The sequence below is a fragment of the Papio anubis genome, chromosome 14 (genome assembly GCF_008728515.1).
Source record: "Papio anubis isolate 15944 chromosome 14, Panubis1.0, whole genome shotgun sequence".
Lineage (NCBI taxonomy): Eukaryota > Metazoa > Chordata > Mammalia > Primates > Cercopithecidae > Papio > Papio anubis.
The window spans coordinates 52,722,273-52,729,485 of NC_044989.1; positions in this window are offsets into that span (position 1 = coordinate 52,722,273).

Genomic DNA, 7,213 nt, shown 5'->3' on the forward strand with positions numbered 1-7,213 from the left:
TTTGAAAAATTTACTTTCCATCCATAACTTGTCTTTTCATTTACTTAAAAGTAAGTTCTAAAAGTTTGATAATGTTGAGTTGTATATTTACATCTCTGATCCATATTTACTTAATTATTGTGGAAACTACCAGATCTCTGTCTAGCTTCAAATTTTAGTATAAGAATGTTCAACTGTTTCACATCCTTTGTTGAAATGGTTGTCCTTTATCCTTTGTATTGCCTTTGCTCCTTTGTCAAAGATCAATTGAGTGAATTTGTGTGACTATTTCTGGACTCTCTCTTCTGTTCCATTGATCTATTTGTCTATTATTTTATAAATAACATGCTGTCTTGATTACTGGAGTTTTATATTAAGTCTTAAAGTCAGGTAGGGTCAGTCATATATCTTTGTTGTTCTTCAATGTTATTTTTGCTATTTTAGGTCTTTTGCTATTACCTATAAACATCATAATCAGTTTGTTGATATCCACAGAATAACTTGCAGAGATTTTAATGGGTATTGCATTGAATCCATAAGACACATTGGAAAATCTTGGCAACCTAATGAGTTTTTCTATCCATGAATACAAAATATTAACCAATTTATTTATATCTTCTTGATTTCTTTAATCAGATTTTTCTAGATTTCCTCATATAGGGGAAATATATGTGTGATATATTTTGTGATATTTATACTAAGTATTTTATTTTTATTGCTAATGTAAATATATTGTGCTTTTCATTTCATTTTACATTTTTTCATTGCTGGTTTGTAAGAAAGCAATTTAATTCTGTATATTAACTTTGCATCATGAAACCTTACTAGAACCACTTACTAATTCCAGGAATGTTGCCAATCACTTGAGATTGTCTACATAGACAATGACGTCTTATATGAAGAAGACAGTTTTATGTCTTCCCTTACAAAATGTATAACTTTTGTTTTCTTTTATTGTTTTATTGCATTAACTAAAACTTCTAGTATGGTATTGAATAGGAGTCATGAGGGCACACACACTTGCCTTGTTCCTGATAATAAATGGAAAGCGTAATTGCCCAACATGTTCTTCCTGCTTGCTGCACAGGTAAAACCACTTCACTGACATCACAGTATTGCAGTAGACAGAGTTTAATTATGCAGAGCTAGTCAAGTAGTAGCTTGGGGTAATCACTCTATGCTTATGTATTAGTTCCAACATCTAATTCATCTTGGGCTTTGCCTTCATTGATTACTTGTCTTTTCTGAATACTCATGTTTTTCCGTTTTACATATGTTGAGAAATTTTGGATTGCATCCTGTACATTGTGTATAACATGTCTTAGAAATTGAATTCTACTATGTTCTTCTAAAGAGTATTTTTTTAATGATGAGAAGGGACTCAAAACACGTTGTGTGTTGTGATTTCTGTTTGTTTTTTCTAAGCTTACCTGAGCTATCTGGAGTCATCTGCAGGCATTTATGGTTCATGAATTAACCAACAGTTTGAGCAAAATTATATCAAGAATTAAGGCTACTCTTCTCTGTCTCTCTTCTTTCTTGGATTTCACTGCCCCTGTTTATGGTTGCTGTTGCAATGGTTTCTACAACCTAGACCTTCTCATCAAACCAATACATTTACTATTGAAATTCTATACCCTGTTCTTACATTAAAAGCTGTAAGCATAGGGAAACTTATTCAGTGCCATTTCCTTCCTAAGAGTGTAAGTTCCCTTCTTCCCTCCAGTATCTGCCTGCTACTCCCAGTGCCTTCTAGTCATCTTTTTAATCCTTTATTTGCTGTTTTTAGTTATAAGGGCAAGTTGGTCTCGTAGGAGACATGTAGCCATACTGGAAATAATACCCTTGGAACACAGTGAACTTTTGAAATTTGATTTTGGATAGAGTAACTGCTGAATTTATAGGACTATGTATATGTATATATGTATGCTGTTATGATCTCTTTTATAAGCAAAATAAATCAAGAAATCACTATTAATTGGATTCTACACCTCTATTTCTTATTTTTTTCTGACTTAATGCTTTGCCTAGAAGTTTCAGTATATTATAAGAAGTAGTGGAAATAATGCACATCCTTTTTTTTTTAGTTGAAATGTTTTGAGATTTTTTTTCTTGTAAGTAGGCTATAGTTCATATATTGCACATGTGCATGCACACACACACCCCCCTTTGGTAGCTAAATTTAACAAAGTAAGTTGCTTAGTTTTGAGTGTTTTCATCATAAGTTACTGTTGGAGATTTATTGAAATTTTTTCAGTGTTAATTGTAAAAAGTTTTTTTCCTTACAGAACTTTTGTGGCAAGTCATCTTACTACATTTTATGACATTATATCATTCTAGGAATAAACCGTTTTGGAACTTAATAAATTTTAATACACTTTACATTTTTTTCTATTTTTAACTTTTTTATTTTAATACAAATATAAATTATTTTTTTGTTTCCTTGAGAGTCTCACTTTGTTGCCCAGACTGAAGTGCAGTGGTGCAATCTCAGTTCACTGCAACCTCCACCTTCTAGGCTCACGTGATTCTCATTTCTCAGCCTCCAGAGTAGCCAGGACTAGAAAGCCAATTTTGAATAAATTTCTATGTTTATATACATCCTATTGGTTCTGTTTCTCTGGAGAATCTGACTCATAAAACTCTTTTCTGTGTAATAAGTGAGAGAAAGGGATTATATATTTTAGAGAGTTGCAAAGACTAATCTATAAAAACATCTCAACCTGGAATTATTTTAGGGGTTCAGTATGTTATTATCATTCATTTTGTCTTTAGGCTATTACTCTGTTTAAATTTTCACATAATTAATATTTTTATCTGGTTATTTCTTTTGACTGCTTACTTCTTTTTCATATTTCCAACATTTTTAATTATGTGTTTGGGATATTTCTAATGCTTAATTTTGATTTGGCAAGGGAAGTCTGTCCAATTATTTATACTTTTTGTCCTACTCTTTTCCTTTCTTACTTTCCTATTATTAGTAGTAGTATTATAGAAAATTAGAAATCTAAAATTTCCTAATTTTATCCTTTGAGTTAATAGTCTCTTAGGAATAACAGCTACATTGGCTGGGAATATGTAGCCCAGAAAATTGGTACCATCCAGACTCTGAATTATATATTCCAAGATGAATTGAGAAAGTGGGTGTGGAAAATTTCCTCAGTGCAAAGAAGCTCTTTTGTTACAATCTTAGCACATCAACGCAATCCATTTTCCTGCCTCAACACATACTCAACCAAAAGACTTTTCTACTTTGCTGAGTACTGCTCACACCCAGGGAGTCCTCTGGGTTTTAAGCACTGGGACAACTGAGGGCACATGGAATAAAGACAAGGACAGAAATTACAAAGGCTGACCACTCTATCTCTACCTTTTCTTCTTCTTCATCATAGCCAATTTAGTAATCCCACACCTTCTCCTGCCTTCTACTTCGCTTGTTATTGTTTTTTCTTTTTTTTTTTTTTTTTTAACCTTCTAAGTAATGGGACAGGTAAGGAGTGATACCATTAGGTAACTTGGAGAAAAGAAAAAAGAGGAACAACAACAATGCTTTTCTTCTGTTTGTCCTTGTGCCTCTGGCCCTCTTCTAATCTGACACCAGAACTTACCACCTTCTGCCTCTCTAGGGACTTCTCTAGGTTTCAGTGTTCTGAGATCTGTCAACTTATGTCTTGCTTTTGTGGCATCTCCCAGGTTAAGATCTGGGGAAAAAGCCAGCTTCCTATGCTCATCCTGTCAGAAGCCAAGGGTCAGATTTTTCTCTTTCTGTATTATTTTAATTCAAATGCCCCACTTCTTCCACTGAGGGAATTTAAAAATTAGATACAAAAAGTACAACAATTAGAATTACAAATAAATGGAACTTTTAAAGAGGTACAGGAAGATAAATCCTCCCCATTTTGAGGGAGCTAATAAATACGCCTTAGCATAAAACTTGAATCTCTATTTTCCATAAGTTAATGAAAGTTGCAAAGCTGGCCCTTATTCATGGACATACACAAATCCATTTGCAGGGACATTTGTTTCCTAGAGTCTCTGAATTTCCCTAGCACTTAACTGCTGATTGTAACCACTGGAATAGGTCTTTTCTTCCTTGAGATGCTAAATTTTCTGAGTAGGCTAATCTAAGGATTCTTATGGGCTGTCACTGGGTTGAAGCATAATTGTGACATATTCCAGAATGGAAAGTACTTGTTCTAGACTTTCTAGAATTTTCTGAATCTCTCATTTCTTTCCCCACTATTTGCTAATGAATGCTTAGCAATTTATTGTCCGGTAAAAGAAAACTTACATAAAAGCTATTTTCTAAGAACCTACCAACAAATTTAGGAAACCAAATTTATAAAAAGGTTTATTGTATATGTAGAAGCCAAAGAAAAACTTTCTTTGCCTTCTGAAGGTTCACTGAAAAATCAACTCGGTGAACCACAGTGATTACCCTCACCTCTCAAAGGGGCACAGAAACTTACATACCACCTTGAGGCTACAGAAAAAATGGGGGCATCGGAGCATGGCCAAAAACAAGTTATGGAGATAAATCAGGTGATAGTGGCAAGACAGGTTATGGGAAGCAGGGAAAGAGGAGGCTTACCTAGCAAAGGTGCTCTTGATGTATAAATGAAACTTCACAGATAGCAGCCTTCAAAGAAAACAAATAGTAAACGTTTCTTTCAGACCTTTAAATGTACCAGATGCTCAGGAAATCTTTCCTAGATCTAGACAAAGAAAGGCCTGGTGGCCTCAATGCAGATTCTTTACAGATGCAAATCTCTCCCACAAAAGACAGCTTTGGAGGGCTACTGCTGTTTACTTACTGGCTCTCTGAAAAGCCATCTCAAAATATGCTGAAGAAGTATATTTTAAAATGAAACATTCCTATTTTCTTCAAATATGTTGCATAAACCTGTCATTTTCAAGCTTAAAGTTTCCCCATAAAGGTAGGTGCTCTCAACCTAGGAGTAAAAAGGGGTATAGTGTCACCTGCCTGATGATGAAAGTCACAAATGATCTGTTCAAAGAAAAATCAAATTCTGTGTATTTTTTTTTTTACCTTAAGAGCTTAAGTGTCTTTGGGAAATATGGTCTAAATCAAAGAAAATGTAGTTATCCTCACTAAAGTCTAATATGTATGTCTAACCACAAAGGAAATAAATCAGCTTTTTATCTAACATTGAGCTTTACCCTATATATGTAAAACTATACTATAGAAACTATAAAAAACACGTGTAGGAAATACACATTCCCCTCAGATAGTTCTTAAATGCTCCTGCCTAAGGCACCAAAAAATAATTCATACCGTGAGTTTAGTCAGTGTGGAACACTGGAGCCACTAATGAGCAGAACAGCAATCAGTGAATGATTGAAGGCACTACATTCCAATGCAGCTGAATAAAGGATCTCTGTTTCCTGAGAGAAAATGCCATTCAAAAAAATGCGCCAAGGTCAAGTAGTAAAACTCAAAATACAATTCTGTTTTGTTTTTATTTTAAAAAACAATCAAATTCAGAAGCTATCTGGTAAGTGGTAAGGTTAGTGTTTCTATAAGAATAGAGAACAGTAGATACTTTAATATTAAGATTTCATTGGGTACAGAGAGAATATCTTCATCTGCACACTTGAAAGTTCATATTTTAAGCAACTATCTTCTTTGCTGTTAAGCCGCCTACAATTCTTTCAAAATCCTGAGAAATGTGACTGTCAGCTATTTCCAACCCCCAGCCCTTCTATTTTTCCTCTTACCATGCTATACTTTGCATGCCCTCATTATACTTATACTTTACTAAGTTGTCTTAATGTAGTAGACTACAAATTACTTTGTTCTACTATATTGTTCTATTACAAAATGGACTACTAATAACGTATTTTATTATTTTCTTCACTGTCTACCTGATAGTTATCACAGTTCCCAGATCATAATAGATGCTTATATCAAATGTTTGAAATAAAATAAGGTATAAAAAAAGTATGATATACCACAATGTTAGGTATACAGACCTGATAAATGAAAGTCAAAGACCATGTGAACTATATTTTCCTCCTAACAAAACATGATCAAATCACATGCAAACCCAAAGGAAAATATAAGTTAAGATTTATCTCCAGTGCATTTGATGGTCTAGAAAAAAATTGTCCCATATAAACACCATGGGAACTACATATGTTATTTTAAGTGTTATGGTCACCATATTAACTAAGAAGGAAAAGATAAAATTAATTTTAAAACATATTTTATTAACTCAATATATACGAAATATCATTTGATCAAAAGAAAATATTAATGAGACATTACATATATGTATAGATATATATAATCCTTATTCTAATTCTTTGAAATCTGGTGTATATTTTACCCATATACCACATCTCAATTCTGAGAGCCACATTTTACGTTCTTGAAACCACATATGCCTGTTGGCTGCCCCGTTGGACAGTGTAGGTCTAAAGCAGTGCATTTCAAATTTTAATGTGCACAGGAAACACTGCAGATATTACTAAAGTACAAATTCTTTTCAAATATAATTGTTTTCCATCTTTTCTCTCCATGCGCTTTGGAACCTTTGCTCACTGACTAGACCATCTCCAGTTTCTGGAGGAGGTGAGCATGGCAACTGCACTCATGTAGTTAGGAGGAGAGGAGCATCTTCTCGTGACTTGCCATATGGGAAAAGAGGGATGGAGGGAAATAAAAAAATTAAATTAATATATAATGTTGCTGCTGGGTAGCTGTGTTAGGGTTAACTGTTACAACAAATATTCCTGAACATCAATGTTTTATTATAATATAGGATTCTTTCTCAATCTGTAAATCAGCTAGAACTACCTCAAGGCCTAGCAAGTCATAGGAAGATGAGTAATAGAAAGGACAATATTGTATCAGTATTTTTTGTCATGAGGAAATATTTGTCACCCAGGATGGAGTGTGGTAGCATGATATCAGCTCACTGCAACATCTGCCTCCCGGGTTCAAGCAATTCTCCTGCCTCAGCCTCCCAAGCAGTTAGGATTATAGGTGCCTACACTGTGCTGGCCTAATTTTTATATTTGTAGTAGGGACAGGGTTTCACCATGTTGGCCAGGCTGGTCTCGAACTCCTGACCTTGTGATCCGCGCGCCTCAGCCTCCCAAAGTGCTGGGATTACAGGCGTGAGCCACTGCATCCTGCCTAATATTTGTCATTTATTAAAGGACTGCAAAAGCTTTTAGATGAACTGTCTAATTGAGAGTGTTGCAAATA